This window comes from Mauremys reevesii, linkage group 1 (genome assembly GCF_016161935.1).
Source record: "Mauremys reevesii isolate NIE-2019 linkage group 1, ASM1616193v1, whole genome shotgun sequence".
Taxonomy (NCBI): Eukaryota; Metazoa; Chordata; order Testudines; family Geoemydidae; genus Mauremys; species Mauremys reevesii.
In genome coordinates this window covers 209,746,579-209,759,526 of record NC_052623.1, presented here as the reverse complement: position 1 = coordinate 209,759,526, position 12,948 = coordinate 209,746,579, and the positions used below count along the sequence as shown (strand labels likewise).

At 41.1% G+C, this 12,948-nt stretch overlaps 1 protein-coding gene across 5 annotated transcripts in view; it reads left to right on the top strand.

Moving 5' to 3' along the window:
- Positions 1 to 12,948, top strand: part of GSK3B (glycogen synthase kinase 3 beta) — a 245,147-nt gene that overhangs the window by 181,375 nt on the left and 50,824 nt on the right. The window lies entirely within an intron of this gene.

Below are 12,948 nucleotides of genomic sequence, written 5' to 3'. Positions count from 1 at the left end.
GAACATGTCATAACTCACCAGTTAAACAGGTTTAAGCTGGGTCAGTACTTGCAGAGAAACCTCAAAGGAAAACTTGGGAGGCTCTGACAAGAAGTGTTGGTGATTCCTTAAGTGGTAGATTCCTTTTAAGTTGTACTGAAACAATGTCCTAGTGTGGTGTCATGCTTCTCACAATGCCATTCTTTTGTATGAGATGTAAAATTTACAGTTGCAAACATTTGTGATCATTAAAGGTACAAAGCATTGCTTACAAAAAGTTGTGGTACACCGCTGCCTCGATATAATGCCACCCAATATAACACGAATTTGGATATAATGTGGTAAAGCAGTGCTTCGGGCTGGCGGGGCTGCGCATTCCGGTGGATCAAAGCAAGTTCAATATAACATGGTTTCACCTATAATGCAGTAAGATTTTTTTGGCTCCCAAGGACAGCGTTATATCGAGGTAGAGGTGTATTTGCTCTGGAATCTCTGTTTGGCTAGGTCCCTAAGTTTCCCCCCATAGTTTCATAAATATGGTGGTATTCACACTTTGCCCTAAACTGTTATGAACGGCTAGTATGGTCTGCTCCCTAATCCACTTTATTCATCAATGAAATGATTAAGTGATTATTGTCTGTATATCAATATATAGTTTCTTCAGGAGTAAAGATATTATGTAAATATAAGATCATTTAATTGTACATCAGGGTGACATAATCCAAAAAGTCACATCTCGCTCCCTTAGAAATCTGGTTATTTCAATAAAACAGATCTATGTAGAGTTAATGAGTGTGCTTTGCCTTTCCATTGACTTGGTTCTGAGCAAGTGGAAGTATAGTATTTAGAAAAAAGATGTATTCTGGTCTGCCAACCAGAGTTCATGGATTGACATAATGCTTGTGTAGTTATTTTTCATTAATTGTACCATATCAGCCATTCAGTACAGGAATGTTCATCCATGACTCATAATTGTACAGAATCTATGTAGAGACAAGGTGGGTGAGGAAATAGCTTTTATTGGACCAGCTTCTGTTGGTGAAGACACAAGCTTTCAAGCAACACAGAGCTCTTCTTCAGGATCCATGTATTCAGTTTGGATGAGATCATTCTGTTTTAGCTCAATTTAGTATAAACACAAAGGAAGAAGAGAAACAATTTAATAGAATTGTCACTGCATGTAGACCTTGTATACATTTTAAACACCACTTCATAAATTTTATCCTCATTTCTAATTGACAGATCTATAGCTGAATATAAAGAATACTGGTGTTAACAGTTTTATCTATCATAGCTTGAAGAATGTGCATTCTGGAAGCTTGGACTTTCAGTGAGCTGTATTTGAGATGGTTTTCCACTCAGCAGAAGTAGGTTCTTGGAGCATTGCTCTAACTGTGGACATGGAAATCCTGAATGATTGTATTGTCCCATTATTAAATGAAAATCAAAAAATGGTACATGCCCCCCTAGATATACTTATTAACAATTATACATGTAAGATGCACTCCACTGTGTAGTAAACCCTGAGATCTTCACTTGAGAAGACACAGTGGTAAGAGAGTATCCAGAGAGCAATGACTATGATGAAGTGCTAGATGGCATGTTCTCTGACCAGCTAAGGGAACAAGCTCTGTGAAGCTTAGAAGAGGAGAGAATGGTCTGGGTTAGTGGCAAAAGGGAGCGGAATTTCCCAGGGATGCCTAAAGGAAATGTGACAGGGATTGTGAAGTTTAGTGGGCAGGTGCCATGGAACATTATTCTGGCCACATGCTGTTTGTTAACAAGAAAATGTAAATGCAGATTCTAGAAGCTCTCCTGGGGAAAATGAAATACAAATCACAATAATGGAATGTCCTGCAGTATGAACATACAAAACTCTGCACCACAAAATTTGGTAGATTGACAGTGCATAAGTATATTGTTGAAGTTGACAAGGGGATGGGGTGGGAGGACAGAGATTGTAGTTTGTTGGGTAGAGTGCATTTGAGGCTTTTGGCATCTGAGAGGATTTGGTTTGGGATTTTGGAACCCAAGAAGTTGTTAAGGCTTTTGGCATAGGACTTGGAGAGGGGAAGGGTATTGAATGCCCAGTGGAAAAACTTCAGCTACAGTAAACAAAGGGCTTATATCAGAAAGTTGTTAAAGATGATTGGATAGGGAATGAGAGTTGGAACCAAATGGGCATGTATCCATTCTCCTAAACTTCCACTAGAATTTTCTGAGCCGCTTCTTTCAAAGGCTGTCTATTCTTAAAGCAACAGACATTTTAAGTTCAGGAAATTCTGTGTTACTTTATCTTGAAGTTTGGTTGTGGGTGAATTGGTGCATAGAAATCAAGATATCCTAAGTTATTTTGCCACTATAGGAACTGTATCAATAAAGGCATATCAGACAAACACCTTGTAATCAAGGTGTTAAAACAAGCTGAGTCTGAATCAGATAGCAGATTTTGAGTCCAGAAGACTGAGACAAGTATTCATGGTGAGCTGATAACTCAGAAAGCGTTGTTGCTGAAAGGATAATATAGCATAACAAAGTTTTCTGAAGCATTTGTTAATGGTCAGCATCAGGAACATGGTATTTGATTAGATGTACTCTAGTCTGATCCAGTATGGTAATTCCCTGATAAGATTCAAGATAAATGTGATAGCATGGCTCAAGCACGTCCATCACCCTAAAAATGGGGCTGATGAAGGTTATACAAATATGCCTGTATCAATAGCAAACAACTTTGACAAGTGGATAGAAGAATGAGACCTGTTTCACCTTGAACAATTTGAGGGTTTCTCATAAGAATTTGACTAGCAGTTAGAAAACATAAAACAATCTAACAGGTTGCTGAGTTGGCAGATTAGTATGAGACCCACAGATGCTTGAAGGTATGAAGATGAGGATAATGGAAAAATTAAGGGGTAGCATGCAAATTATTTCTGAACCAGACCATCTTCAGACAAGCACCTGAGAAGCAAATGCACACTTTAAGGAGAGTTTGTGCTAGTTGCCCAACCCAGAAAAGCCAGGGATGGCGGGTTCTGAGGCTAGTATCCATACCTCTGTTGTATGCATTTGAGTGAGATAAGTGTTACTATTACCATAGGCAGACTTGGAAACTGAGGCACACAGTCTCACTGAATCAGTGGCAGAACCAAGAGTAGATTCCAGTAATTGTGACTCCAGCTTCACTCCTCTAATCATAAGCCAAAGCTCCCTCTGTATTTTCAGAAATTCATAACTTTATTTCAAAAACAGCTTTTTTTCAAACTTGCTCAGAAGGCACATGTCATATGATGATCTCAGTGAAAAACATAAAATTTACAAACAAACGCACCCACTTCAGTGCTGGATGCTGACATCCAGAAGTAGGCAACAACAGAGGAACAGCAGCAATCTCAGTCCCTGCCTAAAAGAACTGTCGTTGCTAGATGCGGACTTGGCACTGGAACTGGTTGACTGTAAGGATTCCAGAGCTTTCTGTCCCTGGAGATCAAAACAACAGTAATCCAGGAGAGGTCTCACAAGCTATTTGATTAAACTGAACTCTACAAGCCCAGCCGGGTTTGCTCTCCTGATCAGCGAGGGTTTACTTGAACCAGCAAAGGCAGACTCTGGCCACTCTCTCCTCCACAACTAAATTTGTGGAAGAGAGTACTGAGTGCCTTCAAAAGAAGCCCAGGTCCACAAAAGGCACCTTCAAGGAAAAAGACCCAAGAAACTGTACCTCTTTAGGCACAGGGCATGTTCCTTTACCTCAGTGCAGCTCTGCATTATGAATTACTAGGCCTTGTTTGCAAAATATAACTTTGTAATCTGGGATGGGAGAGTCATCCCTTTAATGTCCAAAAAATTCTACAGGAAAACAGAAAAGAACTGAATGAGATCATAGGGCCATGGACACGTCCAACACAACTGCGAGGTCAATGGTCAATGCCCATGGCTGTCACCATGAGCAGGTCTTCTTGGCTGCTTAACATCAGGCATCCAGAAAGAGGTGCAAAGCATCATCACGGATCTGCTCTTTGGGTGGATGGAGTTCTTCAGCAGCAGAACAGATGAACTGCACCATTCACCGAAAGATTCACAGGTCACGTTAAGATCCCTGGGGATCTATACACTATCTCTTTACCAAAAGTTATGCAATTACCAGCCTCAGTAGGATGCTATCCTGTTCCCGGAGTAGGTAGCCTGAGTACCTTCCAAGGGAAAGAACCCTCAATTCTAGGAGATATGCCTGTCATCGTCATACTCAGGCATTCACCCTGCACCATCACAGAGGCAACAGGTTTGATAGATATATCAGGAGCCTCCTTCCCTTTTTCACTGGGCTTGGTTTGCTATCAGACAAGTGGATGTTTGGGCATCTTTCACTCATGGCTACCTTGTTCATGTCTACTCTTCATACTCCTGCACAAACCCCTTCAGGGATCCTTCCGATGAGAGCCTGTCACAAAGGGAAGTGGCCTCATTGCTCTGTCTGTGAGCCATAGGAGAGCTCAGAAGTAAGAGGCTTTTATTCCTGATATTTCCTCATCCCAAAAAAGAAGAGGGGTCTTTGTCCTGTTCCCGACCTGAGGAGGCTGAACAAATGCAGATGCAGCCCTGTATTCAGAATGGTAATGCTTGCCTCCATTATTCTATCTCTGCAGGTTCAACGCTGGTTCATGGCTCGTTTTACAGGATCCATACTTCCACATAGCCGTCCTCCCAGCCCACTGGAAGTACTTCAGATTTGCAGTAGAGCCAAATCACTGCCAGTATCAGGGGCTGCCATTCAAACTCTCAACAGCACCAGAAGTAGAGATGAGCAAATAATTGATTTTTTTAATTTTTTCATTTAGAACCAAAACTGAAGGTCTGTTTTTGTCAAAGCAAAACATTTTTTAAAACTGTGTTCATGTCAAAATGAAATGTTTTGAACATCAAATAGACACATTTTCTAAACAAAATGTTGAATTTCAGAACGGTTGGTTTTAATTTTTTTTTTTAATGAATTGTTCCCAAAATTTGTTTTGTGGGTTTTTTTGTTTTTTATTGGGCAGGCGGGTGGTTTTTATGTGGTTTTTTGTTTGGTTGGGGTTTTTTTGGTTTGGTTTTGGTTTTTTTGCCAGAAGTATTCACTGAAAAAAAAATCACTCCACCCTAACCAAGAGTCTTCACAAAATGCTTAGCAGTGGTAATGGCATGCCTTTGAAGACAGTACATCCACACCTATCCTTACATGGAAGTTAGACTGATCAGGTCAGATCACAGCAGAAGGCAGCAGTGAGTCTAAAATATGCAGAATCTCTGTTTGCCTGACTGGGCTTCCTTCAACTATGAAAATATCACATCTTCTACTATCTTAGAAGATAGGAGCTATGATCGATTTCAGATCAGAGAGCACGAACCTGTCTGGGGGCAAGTTCCTGTCACTGCAGTCACTACTACTCAAGATAAAATCAAACCTGTCTATAACAGTACAAAGTTGACTTGGAGTATTAGATGATACATTGATGTGCATGTACATGACACTGCTTGCCAGACTTCATCTATGGCCCCTAAAACTCTGGCCTAGATCAGTCTACTTTCCGCTCTGTCACCAGATGGACAGGAAAGTCTTGGTGTCACCTCACATCCTTGCAGAACTGGAATGGTGGTTAGAGACTGTAGAAGGAGGCATATGATTCTCAGCCCCCTCTCTGACAAGGACTTTAATTGTGGATGCATTAAGGACAGGAGGGGGAGGAATGCCTGGACCACCTATAAGCACAAGGGGTCTGGTCCACAGAAGGCGACCTGGAACTTCACATAAATGTCTTGAAACTCAGAGCCAAAAGAGTGAGTGGACTCCAAGCACTTACAGCTGACCCTCCCTACATGACATTTCATAGATACCTCACCCCAAGTTCCCTCCTAAGGTAGTCTGAGTTCACTTTGAGTTAACCAGTTAACCTGTCTGTCTTCTTCCTGAAGCCCCACACTGTATCAGGAGAGAAGTTACATTTTATTGGCTGTTTCCAGAGCCTTACTTTACATTGACAGTCTGCGCAATTTGATTCTATCTCCCCAGTTGTTTCTGGTTGTAGTCAGCAGTTCAATCTCCGGGCCATCTCATCACAAAGAATATCAAAGTGCATATGATGGCGTATCTTGCTGTTACTAGTTGAATGGTGTACCTCTCCCAATGAACATCGAGGTGCACTCTTAGCAGACCACAAGTGACATTCTCTGCCTGCTTCAGAACCATGTCAATTTCCAAAATATACCAGGTGGAGATGTGGAGAAACCCACTGACTTTTGTCGAGCATTGTGCATTCAACTTGGATGTCAGGGCAGATGCCAAGTTTGGGAGAGCAATACTACAGTCTGTTGGATACAGCTAAAACCCTTCATCCCAACAGCCAGAGGAGGTACTGCTTGCCACTCCCCTACAGTGGAGTCCACGCTGACACACACTGAAGAATGAACTTACCTTATAGTAAGTAACTAGTTCTTGGAGGAGTTGTACTCAGTGTGGATCCCACTACCTACCTTCCATCCCTGCTTTTGGAGTCCTCAGCTACCATGGCAAGGGAACAGAATGAGGTTTGCAGCCGCTCTGCCCTTTATGTTCTTACATGGGAGTATTCGGAGGCTCAGGGCATATATGCACTCCTGATGGGCACCGCAATTCAAAACAATCCAATCTTGAATGACTGAGGCACATGTACACCTGCTGTGGGATCCACACTGACTGCAGCATCTCAAAGTTCCATGGTTACTATAGGGCAAATAAGAGTTCGTTCTTCTTCCTGTGAGAATCAGCCTGTGGAACATAAAAACAAGTTTGTGTTTTTAAAGGAGCAATTCATCATCTGAAGGTAAGTCTGTTGCTGCAGTTCCCACATCACCGTTAAGAAATCGTCTAAAGAAAAGTATCAGAGGGGTAGCCGTGTTAGTCTGGTTCTGTAGAAGCAGCAAAGAATCCTGTGTCACCTTATAGACTAACAGACGTTTTGCAGCATGAGCTTTCGTGGGTGAATACCCACTTCTTCGGATGCAAGTCCGAAAGAAAAGGAGATTCTCATCTTCTCCAGAAGAATGACAGTGAATAGTGACCTAATGCATTCACCCCGGATACTGACAGGCCTTCATTTGTCAGTTTGTAACTAAACAGGAACCACTTACAATAAAAAGAGAATGAAGGGCGAAGTTTTCCCATTCCAGAATTACTAAAAATCCATTCCAAATGGTGCAGTCCAGGCTGAAAAAAGGTATTAATAGAGCTTCTCTAAAGTTATCTCCATGTACAATGAGACAAAGCCAGCAAGTTTTCTTTTGTTCCCAACCTGGACAGTGACTCCTTGAGCTAACAGCAGGATTACACCTACTATAGAAAAATTAACAGTAACTTTCCCCTCTCTTCCAATGCCTTTCAGGCTGGAATAGGAAGAATAATTTTTGTCTGGTATTCATAAAGGAAAATGTTAAAACATGAGACCTGTTAAGTGTCAGGAATCTAACCAGTGAGTAATTCTGTGGTCTGTAACACTTTTACTGAGCTGAGTGTTAAAAATGGATTGCAAATATAATACATGGCTCACACTCAAATATCAAGGTACTATTTTGGGCTCAGTTTTTGAAAAAATAAATACATACATTCATTTCTAGTAGCTAAATGGCAAAGAAAAGCTGCTTCTACCAAAGAAGAAATTGCGGGGTGGCCTGTCTGTGCTACAGAACACCTGCTAGTATTGACATGGTTTAAAATTAATCCTCTCTCTCCATTGATAGAGGAAGTGTTCTGGCATTTCTTTCTTGCCATTGTGCAACCCCCTCCCTCAAAAAGCTCAGTTCTTTCTCTGCATAATGTAATTTCCCCACTTTCAGCAATTGCTGGCAACATAAGAAGATGAACAATTGTGTGCATGTCAACTGTGGCAATGGAGCGTCTTACTAGGCTAGTGTATGGTTGTGCTTGTTTCTGTTAACAAAAGAAATTCATGTTTCTGGTTGGCTTTTTTTTTTTCCATTTAATGTCATGCGACTCTGCCAGAGCTGTAGCTTTCTCTCCTCTGTCACCCTTTCAGATTATTTACTTCAAAGTTGATTGTATTGTAGGTTGAGATTCCTCCATCCTAAAATCTTTTAATAAGTACTTAGCACATCTCTAGCACCTTCCTTCTGTGGTTCAGTTTGTAAACAGCTGATTAATTACACCTTTCAACAAACCAGTATGAGAATAGTAGTTTTTTCTTGTCAGTATAAATCCCCACCTTTAGAAGCACGTGCACTCCTAGGGCAAATCTACACTATCACTTATGTCAATATAACTTACATCAGTCAGCAGTGTGAAAAAGCCACTCCACTGAGCAACAGAAGTTACAGCGACCTAAGCACTGTCAGCACTAACACTATGTTTGCAGGAGATGCTCTCCCACCAAAATAGTTTCCGCTTCTCGTGGAGTTGGAGCAATTATGCCACAAGAGAACCCTCTCTCCTGTTGGCATAGAGTGTCTTCACCAGATGCGCTACAGCAGCACAGCTGCGCTGATATAGCACTTCTAGTGTAGACTAGCCCCTAGTGTTAGGTTCAGCTTTTGGGCTCTTGTTTATGTCCTGTCACACAACCTAACATTTAGCTTCTGCAAGGAGGTGGTGGCCCCCATTCCCTTCAGCCACCGATTCCCAAGTTCTCAGCACATTTAGTCTCCTTTACTTTTGTGCAACTGATTTTTCCTTCTTAGCTTTGTTTTCGCTGTAGTATTATTTATTAGCAAAGAGGATTCAATTCCAGAAAAGGTTGGTGTGGGGCTTGAGGCTGAATACATCTATTTCAAGATAAGTGCAGCCTTCTCTCTTCATGCAGAGTACACTGTCGCCACCAAGCACCATTGGTTTCTTTGTGCAATGCCAATCATACTTATATGGTGGCTGCTTCCCGAGAGGTATCTTATCCACCTTCCTACAGTGCAATTGAGTAGGTCGCTTTCATGCATTTTTTTCCAACTGAAAGCATGGATCCAAAAATTCCTGGGATTGGACCTAATGCCACTTGTAACCGAGTCCAAGGTATATCCTCGGGACTCTCAGATCAGAAGCCTGTCCCTTCTGACAGGGCCTGGGGGAGAGAGACCCCACACACTTCTGGAGGTAGGGTGTCCAGGAACAAAGGTTCCCCAAAGGCCCGTTGAGGTATGTCCATGAGTCAGTCACTTTTTCTTCGGGAGCCCTGAAATAATGGCCTGGGTGGGCTCCACCTTCTGTGGATCAGTTGTCAAGAGGGAGGTCTACTGTAAAGACATTGAAATCTGGTCTGTCCACCACTCCCTCTCTTGAGAACTATGAAACCATCTACTTTGTCAGTGAGTATTTTCTCCTGTAATTCTTTTATGGATGATCCTCCTGATTATTCAGATGGGAATGATCAGGATACCCCAAAGGACACTGGTGTCTTGCTCATTATCTTCCACCCCGAGACACACTCTTGTTTGCAAGCTACATCCAGCCCTATTTCATTCTCAGATTCACTCTCCGATTCAGCTCCAGCTGCAATTGCTTCCTTTTGTCAACTGTTATTTTTCAAACAGTTTAGGTAGTCTCTTAGACACACGAGAAAGTTCTACATGTTGTCTCTTTTTGTGATTTCTACTGTAAACAGACATACTAACTTATTAATTTTGCATTCCAGTATACCTAGAACTCAAAATGTAAAAGAACAAAGTACAGTATTAGATATATTCAGCAGATCTATATCTAGTATTATTTTATTAGAGGACATGTCCTGAATATGTAGAACACCAACATAGTTACCATTTGAGGTACCTGTTCTGCTGATTTTTGGGATTGAATTACGTGATTTGGTAGAAGTAAAACGTTAAAACATTCACTAATCTATTTTCCTTTCTTTCTTTACTTTCTTTTAATTTTTATCACCGCTATGAGCGGAAAGCACCTTGAATCTGTTAACAGCACAAAGTTGTTTTCATACTTGCATTAGATACACATGAGAGAGCAGAGTAAATGCATTGAGTGCTAAATAAATCACTCTAGAAGCCTGTATAATTGAAGGGTCAAGCTTTTACCTCCTTTTGGTAAACATTTCCTCACACACACACTTCCTCTGTCTTAGCATTCAAGAGCTATGGCCTATTTCTGAGAATACAGCTTCTTAGAAAGCAAGTAAGCCAAACTTCTCTGACCCTTTGTATCTTGCCACAATGGATTTGTTAGCAAACCACAGATGTTTCACAGAGAAGATGGAAAGATCTGGAAAATCAACATTATCACAGATCTTTTTGGATATTTAACTGCAGAAATCCTTCAGACATACACACTTTAATATTATCCAGGCTTTTCATGTGAAAGTATCAGGAAGTGTCTGTCTCTGCATTTGTGTGCAAACTTACTGTCTTCAGTACTGCAAGGCTATCTAGGATTTGAGGCAAAAGGTTCCTAGTATATAGCATGGAAGTTCTAGTATTCCAAATGAATATTGATATTTTCAGAGAAATATTGCTACATTCCAATCAGACACCAGTTTCATCGAGGATGTGCTAACCTGAATTTTAAAGAGTTTGGAATATAATCTAAAACTACAAATGGTTCTTTGGAAATGGAGGAGGAAGCTAAATCAAAGTGCTCTGAGTTGATCTATTCTATATAGATTCTTCACCATAGTTTCTGAGAGCCTTCCAATAGTGCATTAAGTGACATGACTAACATCTATCATGTTTATCTTATCTCCAAAGGGGGTAAAGTATGTGCAGTGGAGTGTCCTGTTCTTGTCGGGGTTTTTATTTGTTTTGTTTTTAATGTACATGTTGCTATGCATGCATTAGAGAAGGCAAGATCAAAGAACTGCACCTTGCACTTGGAGTGGAAGATGATGAGGTTTGTGATGGTCTTTAGCTCTGGGGGAGTTCATTCCACAGTCTTGGACAAGCCACTGAGATAAAGTTCTGTGTCCCACACAGCTAGAGTATGGTGAAGGATAAGTAGAGCTGTATGTCACCTGCATGTTGCTGGCTCTTGAGTTCATGTCCTCTGATCAATTCACTTAGTGGTTGTATGTAGACATTGAAAAGGACTGGAGAGAAAATTGATCCTTTTAGGACTTCATAAACGAGGGGTCTACTGATGGAGTTGCATTTTCCCATAATTACTTGTTAGGTATGTCCCTCCATAAAGAACTCAGACCATTTTAGCACATAACCCTGGATGCCTGCCACCTCTCTCAGGCAAGACAACAATATCTCGTAACTGACCGTGTCTAATGCTGCAGAGAGGTCAAAGAGGGTAAGAAAAGATGTCTGCTCTCTTTCCATTGACAGGAGGAGATCATTCATCAGTGCCACTAAAGCAGTTTCAGTTCAATGTGCTGGCCTGAATTCAGATTGTACCAAGTTAATAAGCTTCCTTCAGTAAGATGAGCTTGTGATTTGCCTTTGGCTAGCTTCTCTGTGAGCTTGCTTAGCTATGGGAGGCTTGATACTGGGAGGTAATTGGCTAGAACCAGTGCGTCCAGGGAGTTTTTCTTTGGCATTGCCCAGGCTACTGCATGTATCAAGGAGAAAGGGAAGATTCCTTCCTTGAATGAGGTATTAATTATTTTGGTCTGGTGTGGTACCAGTTGCTCATGACTCTTTCACGGGCCAGGAAAGGCATAGGTCAGATTCACAAGTTTTGTGTCAAGAATCTCTGAGTGTCTAAAACTTCTTTGAGTGAAAATACTGAACTCTGGGGATTCAGGTGGACTGGTGGTTGGTGAGTAGACAGTGCTTATCATCCCCAAATACTTTACAGACTATTACTTAAATGTTTAGGCATCATTTCATCACGGAAATGCAGCAGCTGTCTTAAAAGCACTTAAAAGCCCTGTTAGGGCAGGAAGTTAAGGATTCAATGTCCCAGTGTTTCCCAAAGTACAGTGGGTTTTTTGTGTGTGTGTGTGTGTCATGAAGGACTAACTAGAGAGTATGGATAGACCCCTTAGTTGGTCTCCAGAGTGTCAGCTCTTATTTAAAAAAAGTCTCTTAACTATTATGGTTGCAAAGAAAGCCTTGAAAATGTGACTCAGAATATAACCAATACAGGTATATCCTCCTCAGTCTGCAGAGAGCTTGAAACAATAGCTCTGAGGTGGGAACTGCTCTATTCATTTCAATAGGTGCTATCTCAGGATGCCAGTGATACTTAAATGTCGACATTAACTATTTCACTTTTCATAGCATGTAAGAAACAAGAGAAAGATCTGAGGGGGATGACACGACATGGACAACACACAAATTCAGATGGGTAGGCTTCTAACAACACATGGCAGGGTTGCAAGGGTTTGGCGGAGGAATACAGTTGGTTTTCATTTCCCAAATGGGAGCTCAGCTTCTAAAAATTTAGGTAACATGGATTTATCTTACTTCAGGGGAATTCCAGTAAGCACAATGAAAATTCAAATCTGTAATTCAGCCCATCTCTAACAGTTGAATCCATCTTTAAAACACTGAGGATGAGTAGACTACTTTTGGTTCCAGACTAATAGCCAAGGGCTAGTATGCTTAACTTCAGTCTCCTCTCCCTCAACACTTGACCAGGCAACCTACCTGCCTCTCATGTCTAAGTTGTCCACACCATTGGTTCCAGTACTTACCAACAGGTGTTCTGTAGTGGTTTCCCAGTGAAATTGTTATGATTAATCATATTATGAGATCTAGCAGAATTAAAACCCATTGTAGTGTTTATGCGGATCTTTAAGAGTTTGTGCTTAGTGTCATTTATCCTGAGAAGCTTTGGTGTTTGGCTCCACTTCTTGGATTCAGTGGATTTGCAAAATTAATTTTTTTTGAGAAAAGCCTGTTACAGTAAAAAGTGCTTTTGTGAAAAAATAAATAGCTATCCTTTAAGCAAGTAGTTTTACACTGGGGAAACTTTTAAACATATTAGACTTGGGGAATGAGGGGCTTGCATTGTGTAATGCAACTAAAGCTAGCTAGGAAAGTAAATTTCACTTCCATGAA